Source organism: Triturus cristatus, chromosome 4_1 (assembly GCF_964204655.1).
Source record: "Triturus cristatus chromosome 4_1, aTriCri1.1, whole genome shotgun sequence".
Lineage (NCBI taxonomy): Eukaryota > Metazoa > Chordata > Amphibia > Caudata > Salamandridae > Triturus > Triturus cristatus.
This window is the reverse complement of record NC_140585.1, coordinates 1,036,184,967-1,036,208,174: the sequence shown is the minus strand read 5'-3', so window position 1 is coordinate 1,036,208,174 and position 23,208 is coordinate 1,036,184,967. Positions and strand designations below refer to the sequence as shown.

Sequence of the window (23,208 nt, the reverse complement as noted above, 5' to 3'; positions counted from 1 at the left end):
CACGGTCTCCTCTGGGTTTTACTGACCCTTAAAACTGGGGCCAAGATGCAGCATAAGTTTGCAAGCTTGCGTTTGGTGCTAGTTAGGCACCGCATTGCAATCTGCTGGACTCACCCAGTGCCCCACAGCTCTCTGAATGGAAGGTAGACGTGTTGGAATGGAGAGTGGCAGAAGAGAGACGTTTACGCATAGTTTGCACAGACGAGAATGCTGCTCAAGATCATGGAGGCATGGAGACAGTGGTTGGATTCTGTCATTCAATGTAGTCTGAATATATCCACTGCACTGTCCTGTCAATTGCTGCCTAGATCTTAAGTTATGTTTTTCATTTGATTTTATATCACAAATATAGCCTTATCAGGGATATGTAGATGTACTGCGTTTATTGGTTGCATTCTATGGTGGGGTTCTTTTTGCCCCCTAGCTTTGATATGTTACTCACTGTGTACCATGTGTCTCTTCTAGGCATTGTACTGTATTACTGTATGTGCGATTATACATGTCCCAAAATAAAAAAAAAAAAAAAAAAATATATTAGGTCTCACAAACCGTGCATGCATGGTCATAGACAAGACCTAAGAAAGAGAAAATAGGAATACAGTGACAAAGAAAGTAGATAAATGGAAACAACCTCCAAAAGAGAGAAAGCTAGAATGTGTGCGGTGGTGGAATCAAAGCTAGTCAGCCTGGTATTCAGCAGTGCAGGGGCAGACTGCTAGGAATATGTATTTTTGCGAATTAAGCAGCGCATGGATTCCAGAGTACAGAAATCATACTGTGGTCTATTCTGCACTCTTGTATAGATCAGCTCATTTTGCCCATGAGCATGCAACGCACTACGCCTCGGAAACCAACAAATTAACAACACTCAAGCGTTATAATGTTCACAGATTTCACTTTGTACATAAAGGTTAGTTAAACCATGGAGTCTGCCATTACAAAAGGGACTCCAGATAAAAAAAGACCTACAGCTGGTCTTACGCATCACTGTGCCGCATCACATTATTACGATTTGTATTTGCATTCCGATCATTTGAATATCACCTTATTTGCATTTACAATTCCCGATAACCACCCTACTTCTTGAAATCTAGTACTTAGCTCAGCAGTTCAAGAAATCTGTTCAATGTATGTCGTTATTTTCCAGCTTGTCGTCCTCTCCTTCAACAGGTCACGAGGAATCACTGCTTACCTTTTAAGTCGACGGAAAGCTGCACGCTTCATTTTTATGTTAGAAGGCGAAGCAGAGGATATCTGAATTGTTAGGTCTACAAAACCCTAATAAGTTATGAAGTAAAAGGTTTTGGTGGGTAAAACAATTTAATCCAAGTCAGCTCAGGTGCCGTTTACGCTATGAATATGGGTTTGCGCCACAATTCTGGCTTTGTTTATTTGTGCAAACTAGCGCGGCTGCGACTCCTTTTGAATGACTGGGTATTTCCAGCAAATATGTGGCAACAAGAATTTTTACATTAAACTGAGACTGATGTCAGATGCTTGAGAAATCCCAGAGCAGCATGACTAAAGGCGGATTCCAACTGTCTAGAAGGGCTTGCGAATTAAAAACCAATTCAGAGTGACAACATCCTATAACTGGCACGGACAAAGCCAAGAGGTCTGGCTTTCATGAGGTAAGGCATGCAACCATAGGCATGAACAAATGAGGCGGTGGGCTTAATGCCAGAGGTGGCAATGCCTGCAGAGATAGCGGGGATGCTGTAATGGTGGTAGTAATGTGGATGGTGCTGGTGTTATTGGTAAGAATGATGCTGTTCATGACAGTTACTACTGGTGGTGGCGGCGGTGATGGCTAACATTCGGGACATGACAAACGCATTAAAAAAACAAAAGCCTACCCCATTAAAAAAAAAAAAAAGTCACAAGCATTTTTTTCCACACTGAATGTGTGATAGTGTATTAAATTCCAGATGAACTGCTATACAAGCACACCATAGGAGGCAGAAAGATAAACAAATCAGCTACGAGCAAGGGGTAAGAATAATACTTTGTGGGGAGCCAACCCCCATTTTAATGTACATTTTAAAGAACTGGTAACTATGTCATGTGGACAGCTGCGCTATGAAGCCAGACCGACAAATCCAATTACTAAACTGGAGCAAAGGGAAAATGATAACTCTTGATGTGGTGGCTGCATGGGCCTCCACAGAATGCTCTTCAGTCAGAGCAAAGCACTAGTGTTGCAGATCAGAAGGAAATAGATAGAGTACATAAAAACACAAGAAACAAGAAAACCACTCCACTCCCAATTACGTTGTATTATTAAGTAATGAATGTTAGGTCAGCGGCAGAAACGATTTCCTAGGAAAAGGGAAGAGTGCTAGAAAAAGGAGGCAGCGAGTTACACATGGAGCCACAAAGAAGGACCCAATATTAAAGATCTATAGCAGATGAGCAGATGTTTTGCTTTAGTCTTTCTAGCTTCTGTTACTGATTGACAAATTCTCACTATGGTCTTCGAAGCAGCCACTAAAATCGGCCCACCAGAGTCCTGGACAACTTCCATTCTTCTTCCTATTTAAGAAGGGCGGCCGTAATAGTCCTGCCTGTTACCGTCCCATCTCCCTCTTGGACTCTACTGGGAAGGTGATGGGTCGGTTACTTCTTAAAAGACTCCAGGATTGGGCTGAAAGTAATCAAGTGGTTTCTGACCTTCAGTATGGCTTCCGAGAGGGACTTGGGACGGTGGACCAGGCATTAAACCTTTCTTTACTGATAGGTAAATACGTATGGGCCAAAAAGGGGAGGTTGCACTTAGACTACGTCGATTTATCGGCGGCTTTTGATTGCGTCTCCCATAGTAAATTATGGAAACTCCTTTTGGCTATGGGGGTTGATCCTCCCTTGGTGAGTTTTATTCGGAATCTTTATACAGGGGCCTCAGCAAAAGTACGGTATGGTTCGGGGGGGGGGGGGGGGGGGGGGGGGGAAGTTACAACATCATTCCCAGTACTTAAGGGTGTCAGACAGGGATGCGTACTGGCACCCTTTCTTTTTAATTTATACACAAATGGCTTAGAGGCTGCGATGTTGGTTGGAAGCCAGGACCTGCCCATGATTGATCACCGTCCAATACCCGCGTTGCTTTACGCGGATGACGCGGTGATCATGGCCAGGACCCCACGCCAACTCAAACTTCTCCTCGATAGATACTGTGACTTCATGGAAGCCCTTGATCTAAAAGTAAACAAAGAAAACTTTTGCCATGCATCTGGGGAAACGCCTTAGACAATCTGGCAGTATCCGGATAAATAATACCACTCTGGAGACCGCAACTTCATACCCCTATTTAGGTATTCAGATAGACTATACCTCTAGTTGGGGTTCTACCCTCCTGGCCAGAAAGTTGGGGCTCCTCAGAACTACAACAGCTTTGGTCACATTTGCGCAAAAACTAGGCCAGCGCCCCTCCCGGGAGTTGATTCAGATCTACAGGGCCAAGTGCCTCCCAGTGGCAATGTATGGGGCCGGGGTTTGGGGTTACGTTAACTCGGAAATTATCCAAAAAACAGAAAATGCTTTTTTGCGGTACCTTTTGGCCGCTCCCAATAGTTCGCCAACTTATGGTTGCCATATGGAGTTGGGGGAGGATTATATTTCTGATCTTATAGCAATCCAACCAATTCTTTTATGGCATCGACTATGGGTTACTTTAGAATGTAAACTGACTCGTCTGCTTATTTCGGACTGTCTCACTCTGGAAGGTTGGAAAAATATTCTGTGGCTGCTGTATGTTCATAAATTCCTGAGAGATGTAAACCTGGAATCTCTTTTCATGCTTCCTGAGTCCTCAGCAGATATTTCACGCAAAAAGCTGAAAATCGCGTGCCTATCCCATTTACGTGAGCTTCGCTTAACATCTGAGATTTTAAAGCCTACAAATCTCCATCTTGCCACGGTACAAGTCTCATTTGGGATTCAGCCATATTTACTATCCAGTGCTAATCATTATGAAAAATATCTTTTAACACGATTCAGGTTTAATACTTTTCACCGGTTGTTAACTTTCCCCAAGACAAAAGATTGGTCTAGTAAATTAACTCCTTGTCCATGTGATGGGCAATCAGAACAATCGCTATTGCACGTAGTCCTCTTCTGTAGTTACTATGAATTTCCACGCCAAAAGTGGATTTTACCTCTATTAAAATTCATAGGCCTACGCCAGTGTCGCCCGGCCCTCCTTGCTTTACAATGTTTGGACACAGAGTACAGCATCTTACCAACAGCCAGTTTTTTAAAAGCTTGTGTTAAATATCGTGCAAACTATGACCTTTCTTAAATTGCCAGATTGTAATTGTGATTAAGACTGAAAGAAATGTGTTACAAACTAATTGTTGGTACAATCCACATATAAGAACCTTTTTATGATTTATATGAATTCCCATGATTTTAAAGATTTGTTTTTAACTTTTGTACTTTTATGGACACAAAATTTATATCCGAATAAAGTTTTAATTGAATTGATTGACAAAAGTAAACAATGATAAACAAGCAAAATTCCTCAACATCCGGTTGCCGATCAATGTTTTATGGCTGAAATTTAGCTGAATAAGTCGATTCATAAGCGAAATGAATAGGGCAACATTCACTGGAGAAACATTTTTTAAAATCTGTATTTAGTCTGCGTGTATTTTTCTTAAAGATCTTAATCTCTGCATTGGACAAACTTGAGGCATACATGGTAACTAGATTTTTAATCACTTTGCTGGTCATTGCATGTAAACACCAATCCTATGTACAGTCATCGTGGGGTACACTGAACACCCTTCACCCTAGTAATCCATTGGTCCACCCCACACTTCTAGCCAGAACACTAAAAGAGGACAAGATGGCAGAGGACAGGAAGGGTACTTTAATAAGCCATTACTAAATCATTCATTGGTATGCCCACAAATTTGCGGAACTCCAGTCCCACGTTCTCTCTTCAATAGCCCGGTTGCCTCAACGCAAATTAAGGAGGTGAGAGTTCAGAGAATGGCTGCAACCCTACACTAAATGGGTCATTAAGTCAGGGACTCTCCTTTCAAACACTGCTGCCAGAAGTAGTGACCAGTGGTGGCTCTTGGAATGCCAAGCCTCACTTTTGCCTCTCACCACCACAAGCTTTGCAGTGGTTAGGGTAGGCCCATCATATAAGCAACTCCACAGTCCCAAGGTTTGATCACTGCAGAGTCATCGGCACCTGTCCAGAGCCTCAACATAGCTCCCGACTCCTCATTAACAATCGACACATTGCAGAGAGCTCCATGAAAACAGCTCACTTTATGGACTACTGCCGCTTCCCAAGAAATTAATGTATATATATTACATAACATAAATAAGTGATAGAGGTTTGCACATGTTTTTGTATTAGGAATAAAAAAGAAAAGAAAATATAATTGAGGAGAAGCCCCTTACAAATTCGGTTACAATACGAATATACTGCTCTTCATTCAGTAAGTAATGATTTCAACTGATAAATGGTAATGTAAGTAGGAAGGAGATATATCTAGTTATATTAAGTTGCCTTAGATATATTTGAATTAATAAGGCGAAGAATTTGGCTTTCTTCCTAGTGTGTGAGACAGTGAGGCAATTAGATATAGCCACTATTGGTATTCTTTTCGAATTGGTGACGGTCTAGGTTTGTTTAAATACACCACACTTTCACTTTTTCTGAGCACGTTTTGATCGAGCATTTTGAAAAAAATATTGCTTTAAAATAAAAAATAAAAACGCACAATTTAGGGTGTTAATTTAGTGGTTCGACGCCACTTCAGATAAATACATGAACATTATATCTTGTTAGACTCAGCGAGTCTGTGGTTCCCATGGATGTATATTTGTAAATAATGGTAAACATGTTGTACATATGGAGTAAAAAAGGTGTATTTAATTTTTAGGTTGAAACACGAAGTTGCACATTCAACTGCCCTAGTCCTGAAGAGGCCTGAAATAATTAAGGCTGAAACGCGTCGACAGATAATTTGAAGACACCCATATGAATTTAAATATGATCAAATAGATATAAAGAATACTCTATGAATATATGGTGGAATAGATAAATCTTTGAGTTTCTTTAAGAGAGTGATCTTCATTTCAAAGGAATGCTGGTGTGATAAAGCATTTAAAGCATCCTGATTGATTAGTAGGGCAAAGAGAAATGGTGTAAAATGTAAATGTGAAATATAAATGTGTATATATATATATATATATATGTAAAATTGGTTTATATATATTACGAAAAATAAAATAGCGATGATTGTTTTTGACATTTATTAGTCAATTGTATATATTTTTGCGCTGGTTTTCCTTTGACTTAGGATTTGAAAATTTAGATTTATCTATAAAAATAATTTGTGTAAGAAGAGATAACTAAACTACCTCTTCATTTAATAGTATTTTGTATCGATCCCGAGGCATTATTTTCCTTTATGACTTGTTTAATCACCCAGATGCCAAAGGGTTAATTGGGTAAACCCCCTTATTTCTTAAGAGGTTCCCAAGAAATGGAAAGCAGCCAAAGAGACCCTAAACTTAGGACCACTCGGACTCAACCAGAGAAGGTAGGAGTCAGACCATGGAACCTTCTCTGTGCGTCTAGAGGATTTCTACCTGTCCCACAACCGGTTTGTGCTCAGGAGACTCCACAGATGTAGGAGTAGGCCAAACATGCCCCCAGCGGAGGGATCTGCGGCCTGTAATATACATGACTACATCTTCTGACCTTTACTGAAGGCATGAACTAAGATCCTCGGGGACTCCTGGAAGGAAGTGGGTCGTTTACGTACATATTGAAATGAGGCTGGGTTAACACTGACCTCCAAGCAACATTTGTAGAAAATGTTCTACAGACAAGTTCTCTTTGGATATTTAATTTACAAAGAAAATATCTACCTTCAGCATAGTACAAAAACATCCGACTACAGATGTATGGAGATTAACAACTGTATTGAGGATGGTGGATACCTGTACCCAACGGTGGGACACCCAAAAGGAGGTGGCTATGTGTTTTAGAAATCCCATTAATAATATTATTAGTACTACTACAGACATTGCAAATTGGGGAGATTTTGGAGAACTGGTTTATAAATGGCTCCTATTTAAATGCTGGACTGAATACCACGACTTGTCCAACTGATTACTATTTTCTCCATATGTTTTCTCTCGTGTTTTGGCTCCTGGGTATTTCTAAATCCTGTGCAGCATGTTTCCGTCATTATAAAGTGATCCTGGTTTGCACGGAATGAAAAGATGCACGAAAGAGGAGGAGTTGCCCAGCCCTGCAGAAATGTTTGATAAAGAAGTATTCTCTGAGAAATAAGGTATTGAATTATGTTGTAATTACCTTTCTATTGTGCTCCTCCCCCCGATGATGCATCAAAGCATATTAATACATTGTAGCCGTCCTCTGGTGCTTGATGCCCCTGCAGTTCCTTTCAACATTGAGGTTCCCATTTCACACAGCCTCTGATTAACAGGTCAACATTTTGCAGAGAATAATAATTTGGATATAATTTTGTTAAAGTTATACTCGCAGCAAAGCACGTTAACTGTTCTTAGGAACATATCAAACAAGCATTGGCATAGCCATAAGGTCTCGCCTTTGGGACCTTATAAGTGTTAAGCCATGCAACAGTGGATGTTGTTGCACCAAGGATATTGTGCTGCATAACTAAATACTTATAAGGTCCCATAAGCGAGACCTATTGGCTATGCCAATGCTTGAAACAAGAAAAAGTCTGAGTGATCCAAACATGATCATGTGAAACCCATCATCACTGAAAGTGTACTGCACAGCAGCACGCAAATTAGGATAGAGTACATGTAATTTTCTTTGGTGTTTTTTTTTTAAGCAAAAAAGGGCAGTAATTTGGCAGCTCATTTGTGACATTATTGGACCCTTAGGATTATTATACGTGTACATTTCAGTAGACCAAAATCAACATGCGTCTGCGAGCGCAAAGGGGTTGATTGGGATCTTTAAAAGTAGGTGAGAATCCCACTTTTGTTGAGCGATCCAGAGTGTCTGGCTGTCCATGGCTTCGGGGCCAGTTATTACATATAGCGTCACTGAGCTGGACATACAACCTCTTATTTACGTGTGCTTGGTAGTCCTAGCTCGTCTCGATGTTTGTTGATGCGTTTCGACCTCATGTGTTTTGGAGATCCCCTCAGGACTGAAGCTGGTGCGAGGTCAACCTGTACGGGGCATGAACTAATTTATAAAAATTGGTTGTTATGTATGAGGGATAGTGGGAAAGGTAGACAGGACAATGCAGTCCTGCTTACTTAATGATTCTGTAAGAGTAGCCACCTCAAAATACAGAACCTCTGCAAAAAGTGTACTGTAGGAAATGTTTTACATGGATTTTTGTCTTGTTTCTGCTGGCTGTATAACTGTGCACTATACCCCTGCTTATCAGCATCAAAGCACCTCTGTTCCTTTTCTAAACACAATGTAAATGAACGCTCCTAATTGGCACATTTAACTTGCTTGCAAGTACTGGTGTACATGCTAAAAAGGGTACTTAGAGCCTGAAAGTAAAATGTCACTAGTCGAATATAGCACCCATTCTACCACCCACTACGGATAAGATGCAAACATGACTGCAGGCCTACCATTTGTAGCCTTGCTGTTGTAGTTTAAAAATGGAAATTCAACCGGTCAAAATATCTTCGACAAGTCAAAAACTTCCTTTAAAATATTTACAGGGGATAGCTCCCCAAAAGTGAAATTCTCAACAGCTTTCAAACAATTCATTCAACCCCCACTCTCTCTCTCTCTCTCTCTCCCCACTTGTGATTGCTTTAATTCTGGACCAGTGTTCCATTTTGGGCTATAGAAATGTAAACTTGTGGTAATGCTAAAGAGCAAGCAAGTGGCAAATGTCACATGACCATCCAATCACTATATTTTTAAATTTAAAAAAAAGCAAGGTGCTAGCACGGTTATCCTAATTTGCGTCTCTCCACACACTACACTTTTACTGGTGATGGTTTTCGCATTATCAGATTTGAGGCACTCCGATTGAGATGTAGGATTATATTTTTAGGTTTCCTTATGTTGGAAACATATCTACTACAAGGTATGCTCTTAGATAAGCTAACTGTGATTATAAAAAATGTACAAGGATTACAATTTGAGGTCATCACTATGTGCAACAGAATGATTTGTATTGTATAAATGCAAATGTCGAGTAAATAGCGCAAAAGGCATTGTTCCTGGTATATACTGTATATGTGGTCGAGCCTTTCGTCCAGCTTAACATGGACCTAACCCTTTTAGATCTGAAGGGGTGTGTATAGCTCAAGCGACCAGCAGCATATAGAAATCACAGACAAAAAAGATGGCTTTGCGACTTCTGCCTAATTGCATGTAGTGTGCAGTAGTTTTCTAAATTCTATGGTATTTTGGCATTTTTGTCTAGAGATCTGATAACGTTATTCAACAGCGAGACTTACTGTCTTTACCAATATTTGTTGTGAAATTGGACTGGGGAGGCGTATCACAGCTAAATTGCCAATGCAATTAAGAAATCAAGAATTAAAAGGAAACCTTCGAGAAGGCGGCGAATCCACTACTCTATAAATGAGATAGTGCTTGTTTCTGCATTTTGATTTTCTTTCTGATAAGCGCTCCGATTCGGCGAATGTGGCTTTATTAAAAACAAAGACCGTTAAAGTCTTGGAACACGTGCAGCAATAAAAGCAAAGCCCTGTCCCAGCCCCAGCAACGTCACCCAAGCATAAAAACTGGAAATTACATGCACTCTTGAGGAGGGGGGGGGGGGCGGGGGGGGGGGGGGTTCTAAAGGTCATCTCCTGGAGCACCGCATGCGAGCTGTGCTAGGCTCGACCTAAAAAACAGGTATGTAGGCAAACAGAGAAGCCTCCAGCACTGACGCAGCATGGGCAGCAAAGAAGCAGGGGGTCGGGCAGCAAAGAAGCAGGGGGTCAGGCAACAAAGAAGCAGGGCAACATATGGAGGTGGAACAGGGAACACCGACTAGCCAATCAGTGGGCCATGGTGGTGTAAGAGGAACAGAACTGACACACAGAGGGCAGCTGTGGGGACCAAAAACAAGCAGGGGAAAGCACCGCAGGACAAAGGGCAAATGATGAAGTGTGGTGCACACTGCAGCCAGGGCCACCAAAAGGAGCAGAGGAGGGCAGAGCAGCAGGCTTTGAAGCTGGGGAACAAAGTTCAAGTCTCGGCATCAGCTCAACATCCTAGGATTCTAGGCAACAACAAAAAAAGAAAACATGGGCAGCACAGGAAGAGCAGGCAGAAGCGTGGGTGACAGGAAAGAAACTATGAGGTGATAAAATGGGGCAGCAGGGGAACATGGTTAGAAGCGGGAGAAGAGATGTCAGAAAAGGTAAGAAACAAAAAGGAGTGGCACAACTTCAAGGGAGAAGTGGGATTGGGCATGGGGTTCTGAGGAAGAGTATCAAATCGGGAAGGAAACAAGTCCAATTGATGCAAAAAAAGATGAAAGTACAGCGAGCGTAGGAGAAAAATAAGTGGCAAGAAACAAACTATCCCTCTGTAACCATGCATGGCATGTTTCAAAGAACATTTTTCCATAAACAGTAACAAAAGGAAGTACATTGGAACAAAAATAACGTATGGAAACAGTCCAGCCCGAACTGCCAAGTCAGGTCTTCCCTAACCCGGAAAGAAGCATCTTGGGGCCAGTTTTGGGTAACACCCCTCATCAGCCAGGCTAGCTTGAATCCAGTTCGTAGTTGGCAGTTCGGGCTGGGCTTTTCCCATTAGGCACAGGGTTAAGACTGATTTGCATATAGCTGGGTTTGAACTGGGGTGGTGAAGTGAGCTAAAGAAGGATGATGGATTCAACCCAGATCTGTGACTGTGGGTGAGTCTCTGAAAAGTTTCAGCGCGCCGTCCATCATCTCCTTGTGTTTGCTGAATATTTCTATTACCTACATGGCAACTGTCAAAGACATCAGGGCATGTGGTACTAGGGCTAATGGCTCATCCATCATCCTTGTAATCTGTAAAAAGCCACTGGAGAAAACAATGGTCCTCTTAGTAATGAAAACAGACTGGTGGTATATGCAGAGTAGGCCCATCATTAACTGGAGTTTATTTTTGCACGGCTGCGTAGGCTGGCGAGGTAGTTCAGTGGGTACGTTCATCAGCGCAAGTCTTTTGTGCAAAACAAATGTTTGTATCCTGGGGGTGATGTACAGTCATCACCACAACCCTCATCTTGATACGAGTTTGAAAAATCGAGGCTTCAAAGATATTGGTAAAATGTATTTTTGAGAGTACTGTTACTTTACACACGCTGCGCTAACATGAATTTAATAAGAGCAGTAACCTTCACATGAGGCCTGGAACCTCAAACTGCTGAAGTGTTGCCTCCCGCCATCGCTTTCCCCATGAAAGCTGCGCGTGTCTACCATCTCAACAGCTGTGGGTGGCCCAGTGACTGAAGATGAAGCCAATAGCGACCTGGCTGGCAGTGAGGATTCTGGCTAGACCATCCGGAAATGGCGAGCACAAAACCCAAGCCTTCTGGTCAGCAGAAACCTCAAAAACGGGAAGGTAAACTAAACCGAAGTGCACACATGCCAGAGAGACTTTAATCAGGAGGCTAATTTCGACACCACACACAGGGCACTGAATCTATAAAAATCACTGCCAACAAAAATATCTATTGTTGTGCAAGTATGGAAAGTCTCTGCCGTTCAGCTATTCGCCTCTGTGCTCGTAAGCTGATAATGCAAAAAACAGAGCGTGGGTGGGTTAGAGTTGGCACTACCGCACACTGAAGTGAAAAAAACATTGGCAAAGTCAACAGGACTGGCATTGGCAGCCAGCCTTTTGGCTTTCTCAATGCTTGTTTTGTCAAGGTATCTCCAAAACATTTATTTGCGGAAGCTGCAGGGTCCTCGCCAATGTTACAAATAAATAAATGACAACGTTTGAAAGCAAATAGGTTTTTGGTCTTAAAGGAGTACATTGCCACAGCAGCCCTTGGCACTAAAGGTAAGTACTTTGAGTGTGGACGCGCTCCTTATGAAAGAACAGAACGTTTTCCCTCCCAATGAAATAATGAAAATCACCTACGGATGGAGTGAGGTGGCACACTACCCCATGAATTAGTGGCTGAAAGAAATAAGTGAATGACAACAGACCAATGGATTAAGAGGGCTGCATGCAAGACCCTACAAGTAAGTATGGTTGAAGTTTGTGATGCATTCCATCGCCACCCAGAATATGTATACTGACAGTCTAGGACTGCACATAGCAAGAAAGGGCATTTCAAGGTCTTGAAAATTATTAATTAGTTGATATGTGGTCAACACACGTTAATTAATGTCTTCAGCATAATCAACCTGGTCCCTTCATTATCTTATTCTGATGCAATTCCGGAGGGTCTATGTAAACAATAACAGCCACCAAGACGGAGGGACTTTACTAGTTTATGCATAATAAACCCAAGCGACAGAATTAAAATAGCCCATTTCACAATACAAACCTAGGCCCCCATGTAAGCTGTTTAGCCCCAAAGGGGCTACTACCCGGAGAGGCTTCCGCTCCATTCCTTTGACATAAGCTAGTGAAAGGTTCAACGCAAGAGCATCTCCCTTTTCAGTACATTGCCCTGTGTGGGCTATTGCTTCCTCCATTCTTTTACATAATCGGCCCAGCTAGAAAATGTTACTTGGAAGACAGCTTTGAGATCAGCACGGCCATTTATAATGAAATGGATTTGCTCCTGGAGAGAACGGCCTGTTCCTTTAGGAGGGTTCCTATAATGGAGTATGCGTGGCCCTGAAGATTACCACTTTATTAAGGATGGCGATGATGGTGGCAATTTTTAAGGGGGACAGGTCTAGGTCTACTAAAGTAGTTTGGGAATAAGGGTGCGCAAATGGTGCCCATTTCTCTTGGAAACTCAAGTTACGTTATGCAAAGGAAAAGCAACAAAAACGATTAAAAGGGGTTCACAGGTGAAATTTTCCTATGTGTTTTATACTTCAAGTAGGCGGAACCTTGCTTTTCATGTCTCCGGCACAGAGCCCTCCCCAACTGACACTCAAGGGAAGTGAAAGGGAGGAGTTTCGGATCCTGCAGCTAGTAACATGTGGTTGGGGGTGCACCTTCACCCTGATCCCAGCCCATCGCTTCTGCAGTTGACTTATCTAATCCTCCATCTATCACTAAAAAGTAGGGAATCGCACACTTTAAATTCTAGCCACACCTCAGGCAACTGAGATGGCAGCCAGGCAAAATTCTAGATTTTTGTTTCATGGCAGAGACATGCTGGAAACATTCACCAATATAAAAGTAATGGATTCAAATTGTGGGACAATCGAACTGTGGCTTTAATGAAGCCACAGTCCTCCATGGAGTAATTACACGCTGTGTGAAGAATAGAAAGTGATCAATGCTCCATGTTGGAATGCTGCTTGACAAAATATTAGAAACATGGCTTTCAATTCAGCTAATGAAGAGTACTTTGCTTGTCAATTTGATTCTTGCCATTCCTGGGAACAATGACCACCGTGGGGGGGCGCTCTACCAAAGCACCCTTAACTAATGGGAAGTTGAATAAAGGGAACTGAAAGTTGAGGTAAGAACATACAGGAGTATCAAACTGGACCAAAGTGCTGTTCAGGCAGCTTTCAAGCAATTTCTAAAATATAGCGCTTTCGTTTCTGCACCATAAAGGAGGAATTATTTTCTATAACCGAGAGCAAGTGCTGAAAATAGCTCACCCAACATTTCACCCTTGCTTGCACTTTGACTGCCCCAGTAGCTCTGGAAGCCAAACTCAGTAAAAATGCTAGAATAAACTCTGGGCTCAAAAACTCTCCACTGTCATCTAAAGATCTCTGGAATGGAATTGGGAAGACCAGGCGAGCCAGATGAAAAGTAAATTTACAGCAAGGAAGGAAGCATTAGGGGAAATCCATATTTTGGGTATCTAGCTTTCAAGACAACATAGCTCTCTTGCTGGGCAGCCACTGTAAGAAGCCTAAAGCACCAGAGTTGTGTTCTTCAGCCAAACCTCAGTGACCGACAGGTGGCAGAGACTGCACTTACTGAGGACAATACAGCTCGCAACCCAGTCAACCAGTGCAGAGAGGAGGATACCAAACTGCCGAAAACATTACTGGGAAATGTTTGAAGATCATGATATGTCTTCAAAGAAAACTGAAGATACATTTTTCTCAGGGGTTAGCGTCGAAAAAATCCAGAAGGCCTTTGACTTGGGAGGTGGAAACCAGGGCATGCGTATATGGAGGACACATTTTGATGGACATAGATTAGGCAAAAACTCCAAAGATAGTTATTTTTAATACCAATTAACTAATTGGCAAGTACTAATATTCTGAGATTTATCGGCAGGAAAACTGGCGCTAATCATCTGTTCCAGAGCCATGAATTTGACAAAATATTGACGCATCATCAATGTAAGGCAACTTAACCTGGAGCTGGATTTGGATTAAAAAAAAAGTAAACAAGATAAAGCAGGGGTTGGAGACTCTACGTTTAACACCCATCACTTCTATCGCAACAAAGTTTTATTCGTAAGTATGATGCTAGCCAAAAAATATAAACTAACCTAAATTAAGCTACAGAATCAAAGAATGCTGTTGAAGGTAGTCCGCTTACATCATCTGAACCGCTTTACTGTACATCAGAAAACTCATGCTCGGCAGTACTCCACTCCACACTACAACCATTGCTGACCTCAATGCTTATCACTATCTTGACACACTTTTCATCACCCTACACGCTAAATGTTAATCCCAGGGGCTACATCCAGTCAACATAAGCGAGGAGACCAACCACATCATCATCAATCAGACCTCTCCGTACTACCCCCCCCCTAGGCAAGTAAACAAAGCATTCTCAGACCTTCACCACTTTATTCATCTGTCACACCCAATACACTCTTCAGTGACTTAATCATCCCAGAGAGAGAGAAAGCACGTGAAGGGACACTATCATCAACAAACACAATGCGATACAGCCCACTAGCAAACCAACACGCTCTAAATCCTCAACCTAATATTTGACATCAAACATACAATGCAAACATCCTATACCCTGGACTGGACTAGCTACTTGGCCATACCAATTAGCCAACTTAGGACTCAACCTACAAACATAGTCAACTCAAAAATGCTCAACAAGCCATCAGATCTTTCAAAGATATCTCGGTTGATAACACAAACCTCAAACACATCTCCTGCACTGTCACCTCAAAATGTGACATCACCACCTTTCTAAACAAATTCAACACATTTCTGGAAAACCATGTGAACATCAAAGCTTCAACAAAAAAAACGAGTACAAGCCAAACCCTTCAGCCCCCTAGCACTCCGATGACTTCACCAACAACAAATGCTCCATTCACAAACTAGGAAGAAAAGCAAGATCCAAGACGACCTCATTCTGCTGAAGTCCCTTGCTGCAACACACAGACAACTCAGACAAAGCCAAGTGTTAAAACACGATCATCAATTAAGCTGCCAACAGAAGCAGAATGCTCTTCACAAAGCATTCATGAAGCAACAAAGTATTCCTTTACACCACTGCCTTAACCTGCAATCCCACACCGTAAAGACAAGTGCAACGCCATCAACATCAATCCATGGTGGCATCTAGCCTGACTAGTGTGTCTAGACCAAGACACTAGGTCTTGGATTTCAACTAAGAAAAATTGCAGAGAAAGTTGGAAAGAAGTTGCTGGATCAGTGAGACACTTTATAAAAGGGTGTTAGATTTCTAGAGTACAGTAGGGTTGAGGGGAGAAACATCAGTACAGGTTAACACATTAGTGGAATGAAGGAGGAATATTTTATGAGCTAATATAAGAATTCAGAGCCTGTGCCTAGGGATATTTAGTCCTCTCCAACAGTATTTGTTATCGCTATCAGACACTTCCGATGCAGAAACTACAGCAAAGGCTGATACATTGTGTACGGACTGCAAAAACCCCTTAACTTCCCTTCATTAGTAGAACACAGTGGAGAGGAATAATGGATTATTTTACTCTATCATGTTGTGATGATTGTGTAGAGGCATTACTTGAGATGGCAGTATCTGCCATCATATACTGCCGAACATGTGGACAACGTTAACACATTTTATGTTGTACACTGTCAATTGTAATAATATAAAATAGAAATTCAGAGCTTCTAAATCCAATTCTGGAATTTGTTGATTGCACTGGCAGGCTACGCAACCCCGGTGAGTGTTGTGAAACGCATTGGACCATGGGCTCATGCCATGATGGAAATGAAACGAGACTTGAAATGAATAGTCAAAACAATAGATTATTATGTTTGTGGCTGGCAGACTAAGAGCAGCTGCTGCCTGTACACCCCGGGGACCTCACAGCGGGGAGGCAGCATTAGCTGTGGAAGTGGAGGGAAATATTCAAGGAGAAATACAGCAAGGAGATAAAAATTTAAAAACTAATAATGTTCCGGTGTGGACCTCAAGCGAGTGCTTGTCATCACTGGTCACAAAACCACCACAATATAGGAACGATCTTGGAAATGCATAATTTGGTGAAATTACACAGTAATTCCAGGTGAATGGGTGTGTTCATCCTCTGCTAGTCAGAGAATCAGAAATAGAGTTAACTTGGATATACATCCTTACGAGGTCAACAAATTAAAAGCATCAACTTGTGTTATGGACATTTTAGACGTTGCATTGCTTGGTGGACTGTGCTGTGCTGCATTTTGTATCATCACACACAGTCCTATAAATTTACTAGTCAGATCAGGCGTTTAAAAAAAAAAAAAAAAAGCATAAGGGGCAGTGTAGGAAGGCAAGTATTAATCTTAGTAACAAATGTGCAGTACTGTGCTCAAACTAGCAAGACGGCTGGTTGGCTAAGGTCTAAACGCCTGGAAGCACCGCGTCTAGGGTTTGTTCCACTTCCTCTCCTTCCTCCCTTGAGATCACCAAATGGATTTGACCAAATCCCCTTTCCTCTCGGTATCTACTCCAGAGCACAGATTTGTCGTTCCTGCCTTTGTTCAATGAGGCTAAGGAATGCACAGATTTCCCTGCCCAATATTCTTGAGAGGGGCAGGAGGAATGTCACTGCGTGCAAGACAATAGCCTGTAAGTGCAAAGGTGCATCATCAGTCTAGTCAAGGGGAGGGGTGTAATGTAGGTCCAGGCCCATGCCAGAAGTGTAGGATAAACTCAGCTGGGGTGACTTCCACTTGGAATAACTGCAGGGAAATGTACCTTAGGTGGAAAATCCTTAGATCCAGCATGTATCCGACCTGCCTGAACCTACCTATTATCCACGTTGTCTAGACAATCTAATCTGCTTGGTTTACATTTAAGGTGTAGACAAAATATGACATCAGAAATGAAAGGTTGGCGTCAAAAAGAAGTCAAACACGGTTGCAGCGTACAGCGAAGTAGATCCCCCACAACTCCCCATTATTCACTCTGTTGCCCATTCCTTATTGACTAGTAGTGTATTGTTGCTGTGTCAGGTAAGTTTCAAATCCAGGTGTATTATCTGGGATGCAATTGTATATGAAGGGGTTCCCGAGAACAAACCAAATTTTGGAGCGGGACAGGGAAAATACAGCACAACCAGGGAGAAAAGCCCTCACCTCCAGACAGAGCTCTATAAATAGAGACGATGATTTATTTTAAACAAAAACACAAATTTAGCGTTATAGCCATCTCGACACAAGGAGAAAAAAAAGGAAAAAAAGATTTAAGTATTTACTATGCTCTCTCTGAATGTATACAAGGCATACAATATATTGAATAATTCGAAGTGTTGCCTTGGTGAACTATGAATTGTACTCCTATGGCGCACCGAAGCTTAGAAATAATACGACAACAATTTCTTGTGGTTGCATTCAGCAGTGATGAAAAGGGAGTCTTGCAATAACCTAATATATGTGATGCTTTGCATTGCTTGTGTCTGAGTGTACGGTTATGTATGAGTGGTATGTGTGGAGCTTGAATGGGTAAGGTTATGTTATTATCACTTGTAGCGCGCTCGGATACTACAGGAGTGTCCCGGCGCGAACTTTGAGAGGAGGTACAGGTCAGTTAAGTTAAAGAGGAAGGTTTTCAATTATTATTATTATTTTTTTTTTTAAACAGGGCAAGGTCCAGAATGCTGCGAAGAGCAAGAGGAAGTGCATTCCAAGCCAAAACTGCCTTCACGCAAAGTGCGCTGCCACCCATCCTTTGTAGCCGAAACCGGAGAACCGTGGCCAGAAGTAGGTGCAAAGAACGGAGTGGTCTTGAAGGAACGTAGAAGGCACAACGGTTTTGGAGATGGCTTGGACCCAAGGCGTGGAGCGCGCGATGGGCTATAATGAGGGATTGGAATTTCACCCGCTCGGCTACAGGTAGCCAGTGGAGTGCTCTCAGATGTTGTCTCGCGCTATTTCTAGCAGGAATATCATGAAGGAGCCTAGCAGCCGCATTCTGGACTACCTGCAGCCTATTTATCAGATAGCCTGGAATGCCTGCATAGAGCGCGTTCGCATAATCTAACAGATAGAATAAGGGCCCTAGTAACTGTTTCCCTTGCCGGTCTAGGCAGGAGAGGAAGACATTTTCTAAGAGTTTTTAGAAGCCTGAAGCACGTACCAGCCAGCTTCTTAACCTGCATAGAGAAAGTGAGGTTCTTCTCAAACCATATCCCCAGACTTTTTACGGGGTGGCCAGTTGACACTGGTAGGGCTAAGCCCGGTGGCCAGAGTGTTTCTCTAAAATTAGGAGGAAACTTCCCAAAGAGGGATTTCAGTTTTTTCCTCATTGCACTTGAGCGCCGAGGACAACCAGCGAAAGACTGAAGTTAAGCATTTTTGGGCAGCGTCAACAGAATCCTCATTTTTACTCCAAGTGAACAGAAGCTGGGTGTCATCAGCATAAGCGATTATTTTTACACCCAGATCCTCCGCCAATTCAACTAGGGGCGTTATATATACATTAAAGAGGAGAGGACTCATGGAAGAGCCCTGAGGGACCCCCGTGTCTACATTCTGGGGCAGGGACGCGGCTGGAGGGAGCCAAACCTGCTGCGTTCGGTCCTCCAGAAAAGATTTAAGCCAGCCCCAGGCCGTACCAGTGATACCTATCTCAGCCAATCTGGTCAGCAATAGTGAATGCGGAACCGTATCTAATGCTGCCAAGAGGTCCAGCAAAATCAAGGCTGCCCTCTCGCCAACATCCAAACATTCACAGATACTCTCAGTGACTTCCACCAAGGCAAGTTCGGTACTTTGGTTAGCCCTAAATCCTGACTGAGCTGGATGGAGCAGGCCAGCAACCTCTATAAACTCCGTAAGCTGCCTGTTCACTACTTTTTCGCAGACTTTAGCCATACTGGGCAAAAGGGAAATCGAGCAGTAGCTCCCAGGGCACATGGGGTCAAGAGGGCTTTTTCAAGAGGTTCAAGATCTTGGCCTGCTTTCAAGCATGAGGCACACACGCCTCATGAAGGGACATGTTAATAAGTCTGTTGACTTCTGGGTTGACCGACTCCACAACAGCGGCCAACAGTCTAGCAGCACAATAGTCTGATGGTGAACCAGACTTCAGACTTTTAAAAATTCTAAGGGAGCTAGATAGATCAATAGGGGCAAAAGTGGCTAAAGTTTGAGAGAGACTGTGGTTGTACGAAAGGGCAGGTAGGAATTCTACATAAATCTGGATAATTAAAACAATGCTATTTATTTATTGATTATGCATGAATATAATAAAAACATTATTAACATATATCCATGACTAAGTTTTTCTTTTTGGTTAAATTAAATAGTCGACAAATTATAGAGCTCGGTCTGGAGCGGGAGTTTTTCTTCCAGGTGGATCTGTATTTCCTGATATGGACAATATTGGGTCATTCTGGTTACGGAATGGCCCAAGTTCCTCATTTGTACAATTACTTGTTCAAATCCAGTTTTAAGAGGGTAATCCCAAGCATGACTAATTGTTACTCAGATCTTTCATACCCGCTCACAACAAAACTGTTGACCATTCATTGTGCACCCAGTGCTTCTCAATACCAACCCTCGTGACCATTCACACACCTTTCGCCTTTCCTTTGATGTCCAACTGAGGAGTTTTCCAGGTGCACTTTGTATGTGATGCAAGAACAAAAAAACAAAAATGTACTCCACGGTGACACAGCTCACCAAAACAAATCTCTAGATGTTGCAAATATACTGAAGCCAGTCTCTTATTGCATGCTGGAGTGGAGTTGAGATAATATTTTTAACAGGGTGCAACTTTGTGGAGAGCAACAGAAATAAAAACATATGTTCCCCCACTCCCAACAAGTCTCCAAAACATTATATAGGTTACAAAAATAAAACATAAGCATTTTGTACGGGTACAAAAAGAAATGCTCACATATCCCCAATCTTAAAATCTCTAAAGTGGTTGCCCTACGAAGCAAGAATACACCTAAAGATTGCTTGCATGACTCACAAACCCCTCCCCCCCCCCCCATTTCAAAAACCCCCATTACCTGGCTCAAAAGCTTGAATTATCTGGAAGTGGTAGACCAAAAAGAAGCGCAAACTCTTTCCTCTTGAAACCACAGATTTTCGTAAAAAGACGAGTCACAGAGCTTTCTCAGGCTCTGCCCCAAAGATCTGGAACTCTCCCCCACCAGAAGTCTGCAGAATCTCTTCCACGGATGCTTTCAAAACGGAAGTAAAAATAATCCTAATGAACAAGTTCTTGCCATAATTGGCCATGGTCCGTCTGTTGTCATTGTATTGGACTTGCACCCTAAAGCCCAGATTCGATTGCTATACCCCTATAAGTAATTGTTTGTTCCTCCCCCCTTTTCGCTATTGTACTAGCTTAATGTGATGTTCTTTGCTATCCCCCTTGTCATTGTTCTTGCTTACATACTAAACGGATGCCCGCTTTTCCTTTTTTATTTCCTACCCTTCAAATGTGAAGCGCTCAGATACCCATTTCGGTCATGTTAGCGCTATATAAAACTTTATAAATATATACATTTTAGCTCAACGTTTATACAGCTATTAGATTTTTAATGTATAATAATTAAACAGCAGAGGCAATACTATACTTATTTAATATTTTCCAGGAATCAGTTCTCCTTATATTCTTCAGTTCCCCTTATTCCTTCTGCTAACAGATTACTGATCAATGAATTATAACTGTAGTAAATATGACACAAGCTTGCGTCGTGAACATTCATATTAAACTTTTAACTAATTGTGTCAAACATTTTGAAAATACACTAACGTCTTCAAGAGTAATTGTATTTAAAATATATAGCAATATTTTGGCTTGTAATTAATTACTTTGATACTTTAATATTTGAAATGTAATTGATTGTAGTTTATGCACATACTAAATTGACATATTGTCATTCTTTCAGATAAGAATTTCCAACCCAAAAAGTGGAACTACTGCCCTCACCCCAAATATTGTTGGCCTACTAGGATTTCTACACCACTTTGCATCCTCTGTCAAGTATATTTACTCTCTAAATCTCTCGTCTTCCCCAGACAATTGATAAAAAATGATTTTACAAAAACCCTAATCAACGAATAGGTGCCGCCACATAGATGTGGCCTCTAGGCTGCAGTTTTAGTACTGATACAGAATTTCAGCCAGCCTGCTCTAATGAATATTAATGCTCTGCTAGTCCAGAAACAGAACAAGGTCATGCCATCTGCTCTTTCACTCAAATGTGTCCAGCAGTTTTCCACCTTGCCCATCAATGGCTAAATTGTCGAACATGCTGAGTGCGGTATTAACACCTTTGCCATCAGACTAACCCTTTGACTAAGACAATAAAACTACAAATATCCATCATACCTTGCATATGGTCTTTTTCTGAATAAAAGGTAATTAGTGACCTCAATCCTTAATGCAGAGAGATAACTAAAATTTACGCCACTATTTTGGTAAGAATGCTGTCAATGTTAATAAACAGCCTTGTGTAAAGAACAATGCCTTTGTGAAATGTGTGTTTCTGGAGTCTGCTAAAACGAAATACATCGATAAGTACTGGGTTTTGTAAGTATTCGGATAATTAAATGGTCTGATCACATGACTTAAGAGCCAGCAGACCTCATTGGCTCCCCTTTGTGCCAGAACAGCTTTCACAATTGGATGTTAGGCCCGGGAGACACCCAGTCTGGATCCCGCCCCCCACCTCAATCAAATCAATGACAAGATTAAGGCTTACTATGGGCACACATGGAACATGTTAATTCCAACACCAGGTCATAAACATAACATTGTCAGAAATACTGCACCTGCAGATTTTATTGTTTACAACAATAACAGTCACACATTACAATATTGATTCTTAAACCCCCCCCCCGCCCCCCAAACTCCCGGTGTATATCTATCCAACAAGACCATCTATAACCAGAAATTAATATACACTTATGTACAGTCATTCACTGGAGAATGGCGCAACACTCAGATCCAGGATTCCTTTCAGTCTACACAGACCACACAGGTTAAACCACCTTCATACCAGAGAGCCACTAGGCACCTGCCATGGTCAAACACCCCCTAAACCCCATGGCCGGTCATTCACCCCCACCCCTCCCACACAGCTGTGAGATCTTGAGGCCTTCACTCCACGCCAGCCGTGTGCTACCTATTTCCATTGTCTCTGGGTATTGTATGAGGGAATCTGTTAGGCCTTCTGTTTCGGGTTATTTATGTAACACGCTGTCCTCTGTAAAGCACATGATTACATCAGGAGAGATCTTCACTGGATAAATGTTACAAATCAAATATATGGTACATTTGGGTAAGGGAAGACACCCCCCCTCCTCCTGCCCCCCCCCCCCCCCCCCCCCCCCACAATTATGCACAGGACCTTACCCTACTAGCAACCAGGACCTTATCGTACTAGCAACTACTCAAAAAGTCTTGCCATGCGAGGACTATGCTACATGTAGGGTTTAATCATACATTTCTTTTCCTGCAAAATGTTACATCCAACATGTTGAGGCAACTGTCTTCACTGGAAATTGTTGTCAGTTTTTTTCTTACTACATCACTCCTTGAAAAAAAAAAAAAAAAAAAACTACGACGCCGCTCACATCAGGAGGCAAAAAAACAATTCCAGAAACAAAAAGACTTATTCAGAACAAAACCCATCTCATTAAAGCAAAACCCGGCCTACCAGCGACTTTTTTTTCACAGTCAATTGT

At 42.0% G+C, this 23,208-nt stretch overlaps 1 protein-coding gene across 4 annotated transcripts in view; it reads right to left on the bottom strand.

Annotated features, from left to right (window-relative positions):
• The window catches only part of PLXNB2 (plexin B2), a 774,339-nt gene that overhangs the window by 622,293 nt on the left and 128,838 nt on the right, over positions 1 to 23,208 (bottom strand). The window lies entirely within an intron of this gene.